Below are 16,052 nucleotides of genomic sequence, written 5' to 3'. Positions count from 1 at the left end.
TGGCATAGTTACCAGGACTCTGTTAATGGGAGGGAGAAGGTACTAGAATGGGAGCAGTTATGGCCTGACTTGGTACAGGAAGAGATTCGGTGAAACACCAAAGACAGATTCTCATCAAAGCATGATGATGAGGAGAATTGTGCCTTAGCGGGTAAGGCAAAGAAAGCGAATGGGAATTCATCATATTCTAGATCAAATTCTTGTCAATGCGGCAAGAAGAAGGACATGTCGAAAGTCAAATGCTTTCATTGTCACGAGCTGGGACATTTTGCCACAAAGTGTCTACTCAAGAAGGTCAGTAAGAATCCCTCAAGAGGAGCGGCAGGATGAGGCTCTTGCTTCACAATTCGAACTGGACTTTATCCTCATCGCTTGACATATGGTGTCATAGTGTGTGGTACCTAGACAATGGAGCTTTTTTCCACATTACCGGTAACAAAGAGCTCTTCAATAACTTGGAGGAGAAGGATCTTCAGATGCATATCAAGATGGGTGATGATGGGAGGTATAGTGCTACCGAGATCAGTACAGTTACCTTTCAGAGGGAGTCAGGTTCTCCCCTCACTTTCTGAGATGTTATGTATGTTCCTAGTTTGAAGAAGAACTTGGTATCTATTGCCATGTTCGAAGATAGAGGCTATGATTTGATATTTAGTAAGGGAAAGGAATTCCTTCATCACATAGCCATAGGACGGGTGAATGGGATAGGGGTTCGAGTGAATAACCTCTACAAGTTGGATGTAGAATATTGTGTTGCCTTGAGCATGAAAGCAGAGAAGGTGTAGAGCCCAGACATCAGTGAGTTGTGGCACAGGAGGTTGGGTCACTTACACCATGACGCTTTGAAGATCATGCAGAAAATTTGTACCAGTCTTCCCAAGGGTACACTAGAGCAGGTAGACACATGCAAAGGGTGTACATTGGGAAAATACACCAAAGATTCCTTTCATTACAACGACAATCGACCACAGGAGATCCTCAATTGAATTCACTCTGATGTGTTTGGACCGTTCTCGAAAGTATCTACGACTAAGCACATGTATTATGCTATATTTGTTAATGATTTTTCTTGTAATTGTTGGATCTTCTTCATGTAGAAGAAAGATAAAACTTTTGCAAAGTTTTGTGAATTTAAAGCACTGGTCGAGAAAAATATTGGCAAGAAAGTTAAAGCTCTCAGGAGTGATAACGGTGGAGAGTATGTGTCGAATGAGTTCAAAAAATTCTATGCATTAGAAGGCATTCAATGGGATTTGATAGCACCTCATAACCCACAACAGAATGGGGTGGCTGAAAGGAAGAACAGGGTTATTGTGGGAGTAGTGCGGATGATGTTGCATGATCAGGGCCTACCATTACACTTGTGGGTTGAAGCATGCAACACAATTGTTTATTTGCATAATAGAATCCCTCATCAAACTCTTGGGATGAGTACACCAGAAGAGGCTTTTTTAGGAAAGAAACCAGATGTGGCACACTTCAGGATTTTTGGTTCATCAGTCTACTGCCATGTAACCAAAGATGCATGGAAAAATCTTGAGCCAACAATAAAGTTGGGCATATATTTGGGGTACACTGATACACCTCACAATTATTGGGTGTAATTTCCAACCAACAAGATGACAGTGGTTCACAGTGATGTAAAATTTGATGAAGATAAGGCCATGAGATGTTACCTTGAGAGGGAGCTTCAACTACATGTGGTTGAGGAGCTTTTAACTCCTAAGGAGGAAGCTCAAGATGATGTGGAGAAACCACATGCAGAGGAGAAGGAAATGGAGACACCCACTCTTGCAGAGTCTTCCAAAGATGGGAGAAAGCACACCAGAGAGGCTGATAGGTTATTGCATGATGCTAGAGAGAATGTGGTAACACCCACATCAAAGTGCATACAGAGGAGGTCAACTGAGAGGTACACTGGCTACATGGCTGTGCTGAGCGGATGTGTACAAATTGAGCCATCCTCTTTTGAGGAAATAATGCAGCAACTAGTTTGGGTTGATGCCATGGTTGAGGAGTATGACTCCATTGTCAAGAAAAATGTTTGCGATGTGGTCCAAAGACCGGAAGATAAGTCAATGGTGAGTTCCAGATGGGTTTACAAGGTAAAGAAAGTAGCGGATGGTAGTGTGGAGAAACACAAAAGGCTAGGTTTTTTGCCAGAGGGTTTTCTCAGGTGGAGGGGATTGATTACTATGAGACTTTTGCTCCTGTAGCAAGGTACTCATCAATCAGATCCATTCTAGCACTATCAGTGCAGATGGGATGGAAGATACATCAAATGGATATAAAGACAATATTCCTTAATGACATGATTGAGGAAGAGGTGTATATTGAGCAGCCTGAAGGATTTGAGACCTTCAACAGAAACAAGCACCCCGTGCTTGGTACATTAGGATCGATAGATACTTCACCAGGTTGGGCTTCACCAAAAGTGAAGCAGATGTGAACCTTTACCATATTGTGGTTGAAGGTAAATTGTTGATTATTAGTTTATATGTTGACGATTTGATTCTGACAGGTGATGATAAGCTTATCAAGTCTTGCAAAGAGGATCTTGCAAGAGAATTTGAAATGAAGGACTTGGGGCTCATGAACTACCCAACCTCATTGACCCAACCCCTCATAGATTTTGACTATCATCTTAACCATACCTCCATTGTCTTATCCTTTGGGTAATTTAACCTTATGACCGAGCTCCTGTAACAACCCCTGGTTGATTTCCTATGCAAATAAATAAAACTAATAACCAAGGTCCATGTATGTGAAACTTTAGTATATATAACTTTACGCAATAGTTCAAGTGTTGGAGAAGTGGAAAAATTATGTATTTCCAAAGGATTTGTTTTGTACTCTAACTGCTAATGTTTGAATTTTATTAACACCCAGGAGAAATTGAATCAAAACTACATGAAGTGGGTTGAGTTTTGAAATCTATGAATTTGTATTGATCATAGAGGAAAAAAACCACTAGATTTGACAATGCTTTGAGTCAAAGCACAAGGTTGATGACCAAAATTTCGAGAGAGGAAATTGCGTTTAGAATTTGTAATAGTTGTATGAAGGGGATGTGGATTTTAGTAAATCATTGAAGGCTTGTAAACAACCATGTAATGAAGAAATGAAAATGCATTCCAAGAGGGTCTATTTTTTTTTATCAATAATTACTCTAGGAGGATCAATGAAGGGAAAACTCATCAAAGAATTGCATAACAGCATCATAGGAGATCAATTTGTAGAGAGAAAGTATTTGACATGGAAATTTTACTATTGCCCCAAAGTTTCCATTAATGTGAAGAAATGGGTGGATGGTTGTTGAATTCGTGAACATGCAAAGAAGGAAGCCAAAACAATGAATTGTATATGCCATTTTCATTACTAAATAGACTATGGGAGGAATTTAGTATGTATTATAATTTTGTATTTCCAAGAATGAAAAGAGATATTGACTTTATATTTATGGGTGTTATTTGATTTTCAAAGATGGTGCATTTCATCCCATGGAAGACCAATGATCACACAAACATTATCTTTTTTTTTTTAAGGAAGTCTTTTCTCCATTTGGTTTTTACATGTGGCATTACATGAATTCCATTGGAATGGTATTTTACACAACCCTTGTCATTCCTAGTATAGAGATCAATGTTTTAAGTTTTCAACTTCTCTTTCTTCCTATTTTAATGCTTTCTCCTTCTATTATATATATATGAAGGGAACCCCTATAAGGAGAAAATGATTGGAGGTGATTTTCTTACCCTAAAATTTATGAGTTAGCAATTTCAAAATTAATGGTTTCCTCTTGAGTACCATAGAAATAAAACTTTCAAGATAAGTAAAAACATTTAAATTGAAAATTAAAGTTAAGCAATATGAAGGAGGCATATAATTCATTTCGTGCTCAACATGGAGATGATACATAGTACTTATAAAACTATAAATAATTACAATATCAACAATAATACAAAGTTAAAATATACACATACTAATACATTTACTCAAAATATGTGCCATCATTTACTCTAAATACATGCCATCAATCATTTAAGAGATGATAATACAATAAATATATGTATTAAATGTGAACTATAATAATAATAATAAAATTTCATAGTGAGTAACCATGGACATCTATATATAATATTTATAACCAATAATAATGTTAACCAAATATAAATACGAATGGCAATAAAAAAATCTTAGAATGGAGAGAGATAAATTTAATATGTACACACATTAAAAAAATGATTATGTTGAAGTCCACAGGGCCTTGGATAGACGGTGATCAGGTGCTCTGTTAAGGAACTCCTCAATGTGAAGTCACTGGTTCAATTCCCTACCCCGAATGGGGTATATTGTACATGATGAAGACGCAGTCCTGCCAAGCTTACAAAAAAATGATTATGTTCAAAATGATCAAATTTACATATAAAAAAAATATTATAGATTTAATATTTACTTAGAAATATTATAAAAAATTAAATATAATTATATAACAATAATCAAAATTACATTTCTACATAGTAATATTTACATAATTGTGATTTTTGAGTTCTCTCAAATTAAGTGAGATTACAACCAATCTAAACCCATTTTTAATTATAAAAAAATGTATAATTCAAAACATTCAATCCCTCTTCATGCTTAATAAAATTATATTTTATATGGATTTATAGTAGGAGATTCATCTGCCATATATAAAATCAACTTGAAACTTAGAGTTTCATATTTCCCAAACGCTCTTATAATTAGAGAACTCATTCTACATCCCACTATAGAATAATTTGTAACATTGTCATCGTCTCCTTCTTAATGCTTACTTATATCAATAAAAAAATTACAAGTAAATAAATAATATTCTCAATTGTCTTTGATAAATGAAATAATAATTGGAAACATGTGTGGTTGCACTCAAGGAGATATATTAATGATCTAGTAGCTCATCCACACATAAATAGATCAAAGTCCACGCTCACATCATTCTTTCAAAAAAGTAGAATCCCCTAATTGGATTTAGAAGTTTCCATTCTATAAATACACACACACATCCACCAACATAGATCCATCTTAACCTATAATGAAGCTAATCCATAAATGCAATCATTTCCTCAAATTATTACATTGTTAAAAAGGCTTGCATCTCAAAGGATTCGATCCTCTTGTTAAGATGGATCTAGGGAGATGTTATCCAAATTTCTCCTCCTTTTATTTGTGTGTAGCTTATATGTTTAAATTCACCCTTCTTTATTCATGTATTCAACCTATGAGTTGGAGGGCCCTCTAAATAACTCTACATAAAGAATGAACAAATATTTGAGGTAATAAACAACTATAGTTAGCTAGTTATTAATTTATCTCGTGTCTTTTTATATTATCTACATATCAAATTTGATTCCTCCTTCAAGATAACCATCATTCTTCCCAACCACTCAAGTTAATATTTCTTCCCAACCACCCAAGTTAATATTGAATAGGCATACTTATATACATACAAATATATATATATATATATATATATATATATATATATATATATATATATATATATATATATATATATATATATATATATATATATATATATATCTTTGTTTTTAATTGTAAATTAAGGTTGACATTGTAATATTTTATTTAAGCAATTTAAATGTTGTTTGTCATTTATACTTAGAGCCCAACATGATTAAAAATCTCCCTCATGTCGACTTATGAAAAGTGGCTCTGGCTCTACTCTAGAGGGTAAGATATTTGATTTTGTTTCTTTCTCAGTGAATCCATAGTTAAGATGAATCTATTCAAATGGGTTTATCTCTAACTTGGATGAGTGTTATGTGTCCCGAAATGGGTGTGACTCTCTATGATGCAAAGAGAGACTCATTTTATAACCCATTACAAAAGATATTGTAATATCTATCTCCTATGTAATGTTCACTTGTAATATCTATCTCCTATGTAATGTTCACTTGTAACATCCATCTCCTATGTAGTGCTCACATGCATTAAGAAAAATAAAAATAAAAATATTTGCACTTGTTCTTTGATAAGTTAAAAGTAAAGTTTCTCATGCATATTGAATGATGGAATTTTAATGTTAGAAATTTTCTCCCAAGAGGTTATCTTATTTTAATACAATCCAAATACTCACTCATAATTTTGAAAAAATGAGTAGATAAAGGGGGAACATTGCCTCCACCAAAAAAAAAAAATAGATCCACTTAAAGGATGAGTTTGTCCACTTAGCTAACTAGTGAGAAGTGGAAATGCTTTTCTAAATGGATAATATTTTTGTTTAAAGTCATAATTTCATTTAATAGATGTAAACTTTGTACTTAACTATTTTGACTACTTATTAACTCACTCCAAAGAGTGAATTAACTAGTGAGAAGTGGAAATTCTTTTCTAAATGAATAAGAATTTTGTTTAAATAATATTTTTGTTTAAAGTCATAATTTCATTTAATAGATGTAAACTTTGTACTTAACTATTTTGACTACTTATTAACTCACTCCAAAGAGTGAATTAACTAGTGAGAAGTGGAAATTCTTTTCTAAATGGATAAGAATTTTGTTTAAAGTTATAATTTCTTTTAATAGATAAAAACTTTGTATTTTAGTAATTTGACAATTTATTATCTTACTCCATGAATGACTTTAATGAGAAGTGGAAATTCCTTTCTAAATAAGTAAAAATTTTGTTTAAAATTATAATTTCATTTAATAGAATAAAACTTTGTACTTGGACATTTATTAAGTCACTCAGGTGAGTGAATTAGCCTTATTTTCTAAATAAATAAAAATTTTGTTTAAAATTATAATTTTATTTAATAAACAAAAACTTTATATTTTAATCTATTCATTTGATTTAAGAAAATATATCTCTATATATATATTACTTTTTAAAAATTTAACCCATTTTAAAATAACTATAAAAACTTGAGGTTATCCATAGATCCAATCCACTATTAAAACAATAAAAACTTTGTGGTTATGTCAAAATCAGGTGAGGACCAGAACACGCCAGCAACCTGTAGAACCGTTGCGGAACTGGAGATTTTGAGGCTTAGTTTTGAAGGTAGATTTTAGTATTTAATAGGTTTTTAACACAGTCACTTGTTATGTCATTATTTAGTTTTGAATATATAGATCAAATGTAGATTTTAATATTTAATAGATTCTAAACAAAATTAATTGTTATGTAATTAATTAGTTGTGCTTTGTTTAAAGATGTTTTGGAGTTTATGATTGGAATCAGGAAAAAAAATCGGTTAAGAATAGATCTTTGTTTCTTAAAATTAGTTTTGAAGGCATAATTTTTGAGATAATTTAATAATTGTATTGAGATTTTACATCACAGTCAGTGACACAGTTAGGAGTTCTTAAGTCAAAGAATTACATAAAAAAGAGGTCGGGAGTTGTAAGTTAAAGGGTTACATAAAAAAGGTTTAGTTTAATTGATTAAATTTTTGTATTCATAAGCACCTCTAAGTATATAATCATGATGGAAATAAGTCAAAGAGTTACATAAAAAAATTTAGTTCAATTGATTAAGTTCAATTGCAATTGATTGAGTTCCTATCCCTAAAACACACAACTCTAATGGAAAATTGTGTGCCCTAATGGAAAATCAGTGTAAATTCTCGCATCAATGTCCTTGAAATCTAAAAAATATTGGTTAAGAATATAGATTTTTGTTATTTAAAACTGGTTTTGAATGTATTAAAAACAAAATTCTCTTTGTGTAGATTATGAAATATTTACAATTTAAATTTGTAGTTCCTCTCAAATTTATAATTCCAACAAAAATTTGTTGATTATGAAATATTCGCAACTCAAATTTGTAATTCCACTCAAATTTGTAATTCCAACAAAAATTTGTAAATCCTTCCTTTAGAGACTTTTTTTAAGAGAATTTTCCAAACTGAAATTTGTAATTCCAACCCAAACTTGTAAATCCCAAAATATGCTTGCAATATATTTAAGAAAAATACCAAATGACGAATCACAGATTCTTTAGAAAACCATTTCATACAGATTCCTTAGCAAACCATTTCATTACTTAAGGGTCAAAACGTTAAACGACCCCTTTAGATCTTAGGAAAGTTAATAAATTGAGTTAAAACCTGAAGTTTATGTTTAAGAAGCAAGAATATCCAGTGTTGGAGATTTATCTATGCCCGGATGTCAATTGGAGAACACTATTTCAACCAAGGTGTTAAACGAAAATCAAATTTAAACCATTTTGACAGCACGATTTTTTATAATCAAGAATATTGATTTCATAATAAGAATGATACGCCCCTTCATATACATACAAAACGGAATGAAATCGGGCACTCTAGAAAGTTCACAAGAGATGATTCTAAACTATAATACTACTAGGTAGTACTGATCTTCTAAAAACTAAAGTAGTAACTTGTCGGGAATTTGCAATCGCCATACTCTGCAACAACAAGATAAAAAAACACGTCATAAAATTAACCATCAAAAGGCCTTCAATAATGGTAGTGCATATGTAGACAAAAAGTAAGCTAATCCTGGTATAATATATGAACTTACATGGACACTGGGTAATGACATAGGCAGTGCCCTGGAAGTCGCACGTTCCAGTATTGCGGCTGTTCTTTTGATAGTAACTGTTAAAATCATATGAAGCATGGGCTTCCGGTGTGTTAGGGTTGTAGTAAGATGTCCCAGGCTGAATCTACTTGCAATTCGTAGCTCCTTCTCCACATGCATAGTCTAATGCCGCCTGGAGCTTACTAGTATTGATCTTGGAATTTGCAACGCACCACGTCTCGGATGCTCCTTCTGGGGTTGTCCTGTTGTTGCGATGATGCTGCACAGAGGTGGCCAGGGTGGAAGAGGAATTGCTTCTAGAGGTGGGTGCCTGGTTGTTCATGGCTGCAGGTGTCAGAGCAATATTGCAGACCTGCTCCTTGGTTGGGTAGAACATGCCGTAGTTGCGCTCCGATGTGGGACAAGGCTTCTTGTTTTCATTAAAGAGAGAAAAAATGAAGGTGTGTAGAGAGGCCTGGGGCCTGAATGAAGTTCTAGAGTTGGAGAGGACATTCTTGACGAGGTTCCCATTATAGGTCGCAGTATTGTCAAGGTTAGCACCGGTTTCACCCTCATCGCCCTTAGATGGCCACCCAGTCTCAGACACGACAATGTCGAGGTTCTTATACCCAAGGGCTGACATTACAGAGAACACTACGTCAAGTTGTGCATCAAAGAGGTTCGTGTACAGGAGCCCAGTTTTGCTGTCCCAGACTCTGGCACTAGGGCGAAAGAGTGCGTAGTCCAGAGAAATATCATTGGCATCGCCCTAATAGGCAAAGAAAGGGTAGACATTGACCATGAGAGAGGACTCCATCTGGCTTAGAAAATCGAGCATTAGCTTTATCGTGGTATCCACAAGGTTGCTCTTGAAAAGTCCAGTTGATGGAGGGAAAGAGTTTTGGAGCACACTGGTGGCAACGAGGCTTGACACTTTGATAATTCCGACGAGGTTGTATTTGACGAAAGTCATTTGAATATTCTTCATGATAGGGACAATGTAGGAGGTGAAATCATTAGAATTGGCTAAGACTTCATTACCGACGGCTATGGCTGTGATCTGGGTGCCCGGAATGTAGGCAACCACATTCTGCTAGACCCTAGGCATAGTCTCGCAAAAGACAATGGGCAACGTTGGAGAGTTGCTCATTGGGAAGGGAAATGGTGATTTTAATGTCGGTACCACTGAATGCATGTAGAGTTGCAGGGTCTTCGTCGTAGAGCTTCAACTTGTTTGATGCCTTAGCTCTTGATCAACAGCACTATCTTGGAAGCCAGGGGAATATTGTCTGCTTTTTGAACATAGTTGATACCAACAATGCCAGCCCCTACAAACCAAAAAAAAACAAAAAATGAAATTTACTCGGTCAATCACAGAAATCAAAGCTCAAAAAGAAATTTTGATGAACCAGAAAAGAAAATTCATTTTCTTAGCTGCAGAAGCAACGATAATCAGAGAAATTAAAGCTAAAACCACTGCAGAGGCAACGATAGTCGAAGAAATTATAACAAAACCCCAAACGAACAAGACAAGAAAATGCATTTTATCAGCTGCAGTAGCAACGATAATCAGAGAAATTAAAGTTAAAACCACCGACGAACCAAACTATAAAATGCATTTTCTGTCTCTAGTTCTCAGCTATAGAGGCACTATAGTCGAAGAAATTAAAGCTAAAACCCCTGACAAACCAAACGAGAAATGCATTTTCATGTCTAGTTCTTAGCTACAGAGGCAACAATAATCAAACAAATTAAAGCTTAAATAGTTGATGAACCAAATGATAAAATGCATTTTCTTGTCTGGTTCTCAGCTGTAGAGGCAACGATAATTGAAAAAATTAAAGCTTAACCCTAGATGAACCAAACTACAAAATGCATTTTCTTGTCTGGTCCCCAGCTGAAGAGACAATGATAATCGAAGAAATTATAGCTAAATCCCTTACAAAACAAATGCTAAAATGAGTTTTCTCACTAGCAGAGGTAATGATAGCCAGAACCATCGCAATCGTGATCAGCACCGAACTCGTCCGGAAGCTCATGCTGAGCAAAGAAACTATAACCAACCAAAGCTTCTTTCAAGTTCAATAAAATATGGCAGTGCGGGTTCTGAAATTCAAAATTCCAATCTGGAGCGCCATTATACAATTCAAAATTTGGTGAAACCACTGGTTTAGAGATGAAACTTGAATATTGAGCGCCTTTACAAGGTCAAACTTGAATATTGAGCGCGTTTTCAAATTCATATAACACGACATTAATGGTTACAATATTGATACGTATTCCACCTGATACACCATTTTGTATGTATCAGAAATCGAGCTCATGTATTTTATTTCGTATGATAACATTCCATGGCAATTAATATCAGATGGTATGGGGAATGGATAGCATATGATACACGACATGCCATGATACACATGCCACTCATTTCAATGGGCATCGATACAAACAACGAGATGGGTGATCACATCATGCATATGTCCATCACTATTAACCAGAAAGTGTTGCCTGAAAATTAAATAGATGTCAGAGTGTCCATGCCCTGTGGTACGTAGGGGGTGTATTAATGGAGCTATAGAGGTGGAAATAACTCTTGCCCACCTTGACATCTCCCTTCACAGAGCAGTTGTTGATGAAGGACTTATGCGTTTCAAGCTTATTGAACCTTCGAATAACCTTATACTAATCTGTGAACGTATTATTATATTTAAAATCTTTATGTTATCTTATATAATTTCTCAAATATATTTGATATCTCATTCTATTTTTTCTGTTGAAAATGTCTCTATTGTATTGTATTTAATTTAAATAAATAAAAAGCAATTAAAACAAAAATATTTAATTTTAAAAAGCATTTCAATTTTTAGATATTTAAAATTCGAAGTTGTTGATATTGTATTGTATTTAATTTAATTTAAATAAATAAAAATCAATTAAAGCAAAAATATTTAATTTTAGAAGCATTTCAATTTTTAGATATTTAAAATTTGAAGTTGTTTATACATGGTTGTTATATAACTTTGGTTTCAGAAATAGTAAAACTAAATTTTTTTTGAAATGATTTAAAAAAAAACTAATTTTTCAAGCTGAAGACTCTCGAGACAATAATTTTATTTTTAGTTAAATTGCAAAATGAAATTCAAAATATAGATTCATAATATTACAAAAATGTATAAGATATTTGGAGTAAAAGAAATATCAATAAATACAATTCTTAAATATTTTTAGGATTCCAGAGTAAACAAATATTTTTAAGATTTCAGAGTAAACATAAAAACAATTAATACTTGAACACTATTAAACCCCATGTGAAGAAAGGCTAGGGCATTAAATACTTTGTAACTATAAAAAGAAAATGAGACGAATCACAACTATAAAAAGGTTAATATGTTAATATATTTTCTTATAATACATTCCTTGAGAGGAATGAACTTGGAACACTATTAATTAATATGTTAATTAATTACATGCAAAAAAAAAAATTGAACAAAGCAAAACAAAGATGTTCAGCTTTTATCTAACACTAGTGCTTTAGTCATCACGCTAAGAATCAATAGCTCCTTCAAACGTCCCCTGAATTTGGTGATTGAAAATTTTTCCATAGAGTAAACTTGTATGGAATGCCACATGTCACTATTTAAACCTTCCAACCTGAACATGGTATGATGAAACTATGATGTATGCAATTTCAGCCACTCTTTACAAAATTCAATTTGAATTCCTGAAACAAAAGTTATGACAATTTTCGCAGAGACATCTGTTTGAGGAAGAATTTTAGAGCATAAAAATACCCTAATTTCCTTGAATCACATCTCTAAGAATATATTGAACCAAGTTCTGAATTTTTTACAAGATGTTCACCATGATTTCTACTCCACGTGGTAGAAATTTTAGCTTCTAAAACCTTGTAGAAAAAAAGTTATAGCAAAAATTCCAGTATTGCCTATTTGAAGTAGCGAAACATTAAGATCCAAATACCAAATGCTATGTAACGAGATAAAAAAATAGAATAAAATATAAACAAACAACCTGAAAATAAGTCTCTTTGAGGGGGGAAACTCTGATGAAAATAGATATCACGATGATCTAAGATAAAATATCGAGATCCTTATACATGGAAATAAGAAACTTGAAAGAATACATTATGTACAAAATACCTACAAAATCTCATTCATAATGATAGAAGAATACAACATCATGCAAAGAACTCTAAAGTTGTGAACTCTGAAAGAATATACTAAATAACCAACTTATACTTTATATTGTTTAAAATTGTTATAATTTTACCATTATAGATGGATTCATAGACCCCTTTAAGGGGGTCGTTGAATCCATCTACCTAAATTTTAACATTGGAGATAGATTTAGAGACACCTTTAAAGGGGTCTCTGAATTTTAACATTATAGGTGGATTCAAATACCTCTTTGTGTTCAAATTTAAAAATTGAGTGAAATGTAACACTTCAGTATCAAAATTGCAATTTTTCATTTCCGGAGTGACACAATTAAAAATGAATAGTATAAATGACTAATTCATATACTTGTGGTACTTGTTAGTTTGTCATATTTTTATTCTTAGACTGTAATAGTCATTTACATTAATCATTTTAATTTTTTCATTTATTATCTAGTTATATATTTGAATGCTAGACTAAATTAGTCATTTAATTTAGTCGCTTTTAGTTGGGTCAATTATTATCTAATCCTATATTTTATCTCTAGAATAAATTAGTCATTTATGTTAGTCTTTTTCAGTTGGGTCACTTAAAATTGATCAAATTTAGTAGTAATTCACTTGAAATGATTGTGGTGACTAAATTTTATAGTTGCGTAGTCACTAATCTCTCTTTTTGTACTAGCGAATGAATAAAAAATATTGATTGAGGGGTTTTAGAGCACAAGGGAACCATCACTAGTTTCATTAGTCACATCCCTTAATAAAAAATATTACATCCATTGACCATGCCTATGGTCAATTGAAAACAATAATTGAATATATGACCAAGACGAGAGAATTCTACTCAGTAGTATCATTGAACAACAAGTTAAAAGATTGAATATCACCAAAAAATAGATTGTGGGGATATTTATTGACCCAAGATCCAAACAACCCATTGATCCTAGGAAGATATGTATTTTCACTGATTGATGCAAATTTGATCCATGGAAAGAGAACACGATGAGTGAATGGTTTTTGGTTTTTGATAAACCTCCTTATGATAACCATGAGGTACCATTGTATTGTCTTTGAAAATTATAGGTCGAGTTCATGATTGGCCTCCACGTGAACTATTTTAGCATTAGTGAGTTCCAACAGGTTTGTATTGGCTCCTCTCACAATCAACCAAATGTTAAACATAATCCATTGAGAGGGCTAGCTGCTCTTTGGTGTATGCGTAACCCCCCCATAGACACTTCAAATTTTGGATTGCATTGATGACACTAGAACTATGATAGCATGTCTCACATGTAGTGTAGTGAAAGTAGTTAATTTGTGGTAGCCTCCAAATGAGATACATCAAAGGATTATTTTAGACCTCAAGGTGTAGGGCCTTTAGGTGACACCTATAGCAGATGATCAACTCCACATATGTGGGTTGATGTTTCTAGTTTAATTCAATTATAACTATATCTATGCTCTCATTGTAGGCATATTCGCAATGGCCCGATGGAGGATATTATACATGAAAGTTGTTTGGATGAGTTTAGTCAAAAATTAATTGATGTTAAATCAATCGTTATATATTTCACTGTACAATTACCATATATAGATGATATAAGAGAATACTATATGATCGAGGTGTGAATATTTCATTTCCTCCAATATTGATGCAGCCATGGCTACCACATTTGACATTGTGGCACCTTCCATGGGTATTTAAATGAATTTATGTGTGTCTTCTTAAACAATAACTTAGCAAGGTTATAAAAATTGTTTTACAAATGTCCAAGTGTTTTTTTGTAAAATTAGATGTTTTATTATTTTATAAAAAAAGAATAACAAAGATAAGTAGTGAAAGCTATTGCTATGCCACTTGGGATACCATATTAGCAACATAAGTTAAAAATTTTATAATTTCATAACTCATAGGCTACTAAACTATCTTTTAAACTATAAAAAATACTAGGAAATAAAATAAACCACAAGGTAATAGACATGATGATGGAAGTGAAATTAAAGAAAATTTTCTTGACACATCAAGCTCACATGGTCATTACTCTATTGGAGAGTCCATCAGGTTTGGTGGTTGTGGCACACTATCATCATCCAAGGTGGACAAGTCAATGTGTTCAAATTTCTTGGCAATTATAGAAACTCTCCTATTTAGCATACCCACTTTCTCCATTAGTTCAACCATGTAGATTATCATTTCATATTGAGTGTCCATTTGATCTCCAAGTTCCTTTCCCATGGTATTTGACATGTCAATACAGGTTTACGGTTTTTGTGTGTTGAAGAAAGTGTAACTAGGTTGGATATTTACAAATGTAATTTGTTTTTTGTGTAGAAACTATGGTGGTAGGTTAACCCGATAATGCAATATAAATCAAAGAAGAATACTATAACCTACTTCTGCTATCAATTTGCGGAAGCTTAAAGATTGAGCTTAACAATATAACCAGAGGAAGAAGAATCATTGGCACAATACACATGAAAATACTTTGGGGAAAGCCTCAGCTAAAAACCCCACACTATTGTATTATCTTTTTTTTTCTAAAGCAAGAGTCATACCTTCGTTATCATTAAATTAGAAAATAGTTTAAATAAAATACAACCATCCACGTGGACCTATGGACCGAGTAAGAACTACTCTCTAAAAACTAAGGGAATTGAGTTAAGGGTAAAAACCCCGATCCCTACCAACAAAACAACCAAACCCTCAAATCCCAGGCAGTACAAAGGCCAAACATTCGACCGACCAAAATCTGAATGGGGGAATAAGACTCGTACAAATTAGCCTTGAAACGGAATAACATCCTTGAAATGGAAATCTGCCTTGAAGCCTTTAATCTCCACCGTCAAAACTTGTTGCCCAAGCCAACGACCAAGGAGGACATCGCAATGCCATGAAGCCTGCCAATTAACATCATGGACCCACTGACATGCTCGATGATTCGTAACCGTAGATCCTCCAAGCTTGATCTAACGGCTGAGGAAGATATCGCAATGCCTAAAAGCCCACCGATTAACTGCATGGACCCACTAACATGCTCAATGATTCTTGACCGCGGATCCTCCATGCTTGATCCTATGGCTGAGGACCATATTCCATGGGTCTAAATCACCGATATTTAGCATGCGATGAGGGCAATATTCGTACCCACCCCTTGGCCACGTGTAGCTTGTTGAGTGGAATTGTTGCCAATTCAAAAAACCGCTTCCAGCTTGAAAGGCTCGCGATAAACTGAAAACCACTGTGCGAGCATAATTGTGTCCCTATGAAATGAATCTAGGGTATTTCGACCGCCATGAAAGCCCGGATTTCGGCTTCCCGCTCCATC

General features: G+C 33.7%; 1 pseudogene; it reads right to left on the bottom strand.

Annotated features, from left to right (window-relative positions):
* Window positions 1-8,386: 8,386 nt before the first annotated feature.
* LOC149250383 (glucan endo-1,3-beta-glucosidase 13 pseudogene) lies at window positions 8,387-10,588 on the bottom strand (annotated as a pseudogene).
* Window positions 10,589-16,052: the final 5,464 nt, after the last annotated feature.

The sequence above is a fragment of the Pinus tabuliformis genome, chromosome 7 (genome assembly GCF_031772625.1).
Source record: "Pinus tabuliformis cultivar Carrire ecotype Pingquan chromosome 7, CPIR1, whole genome shotgun sequence".
Taxonomy (NCBI): Eukaryota; Viridiplantae; Streptophyta; class Pinopsida; order Pinales; family Pinaceae; genus Pinus; species Pinus tabuliformis.
The sequence above is the reverse complement of the archived record's forward strand: the minus strand, read 5'-3'. Positions and strand labels throughout refer to the sequence as shown.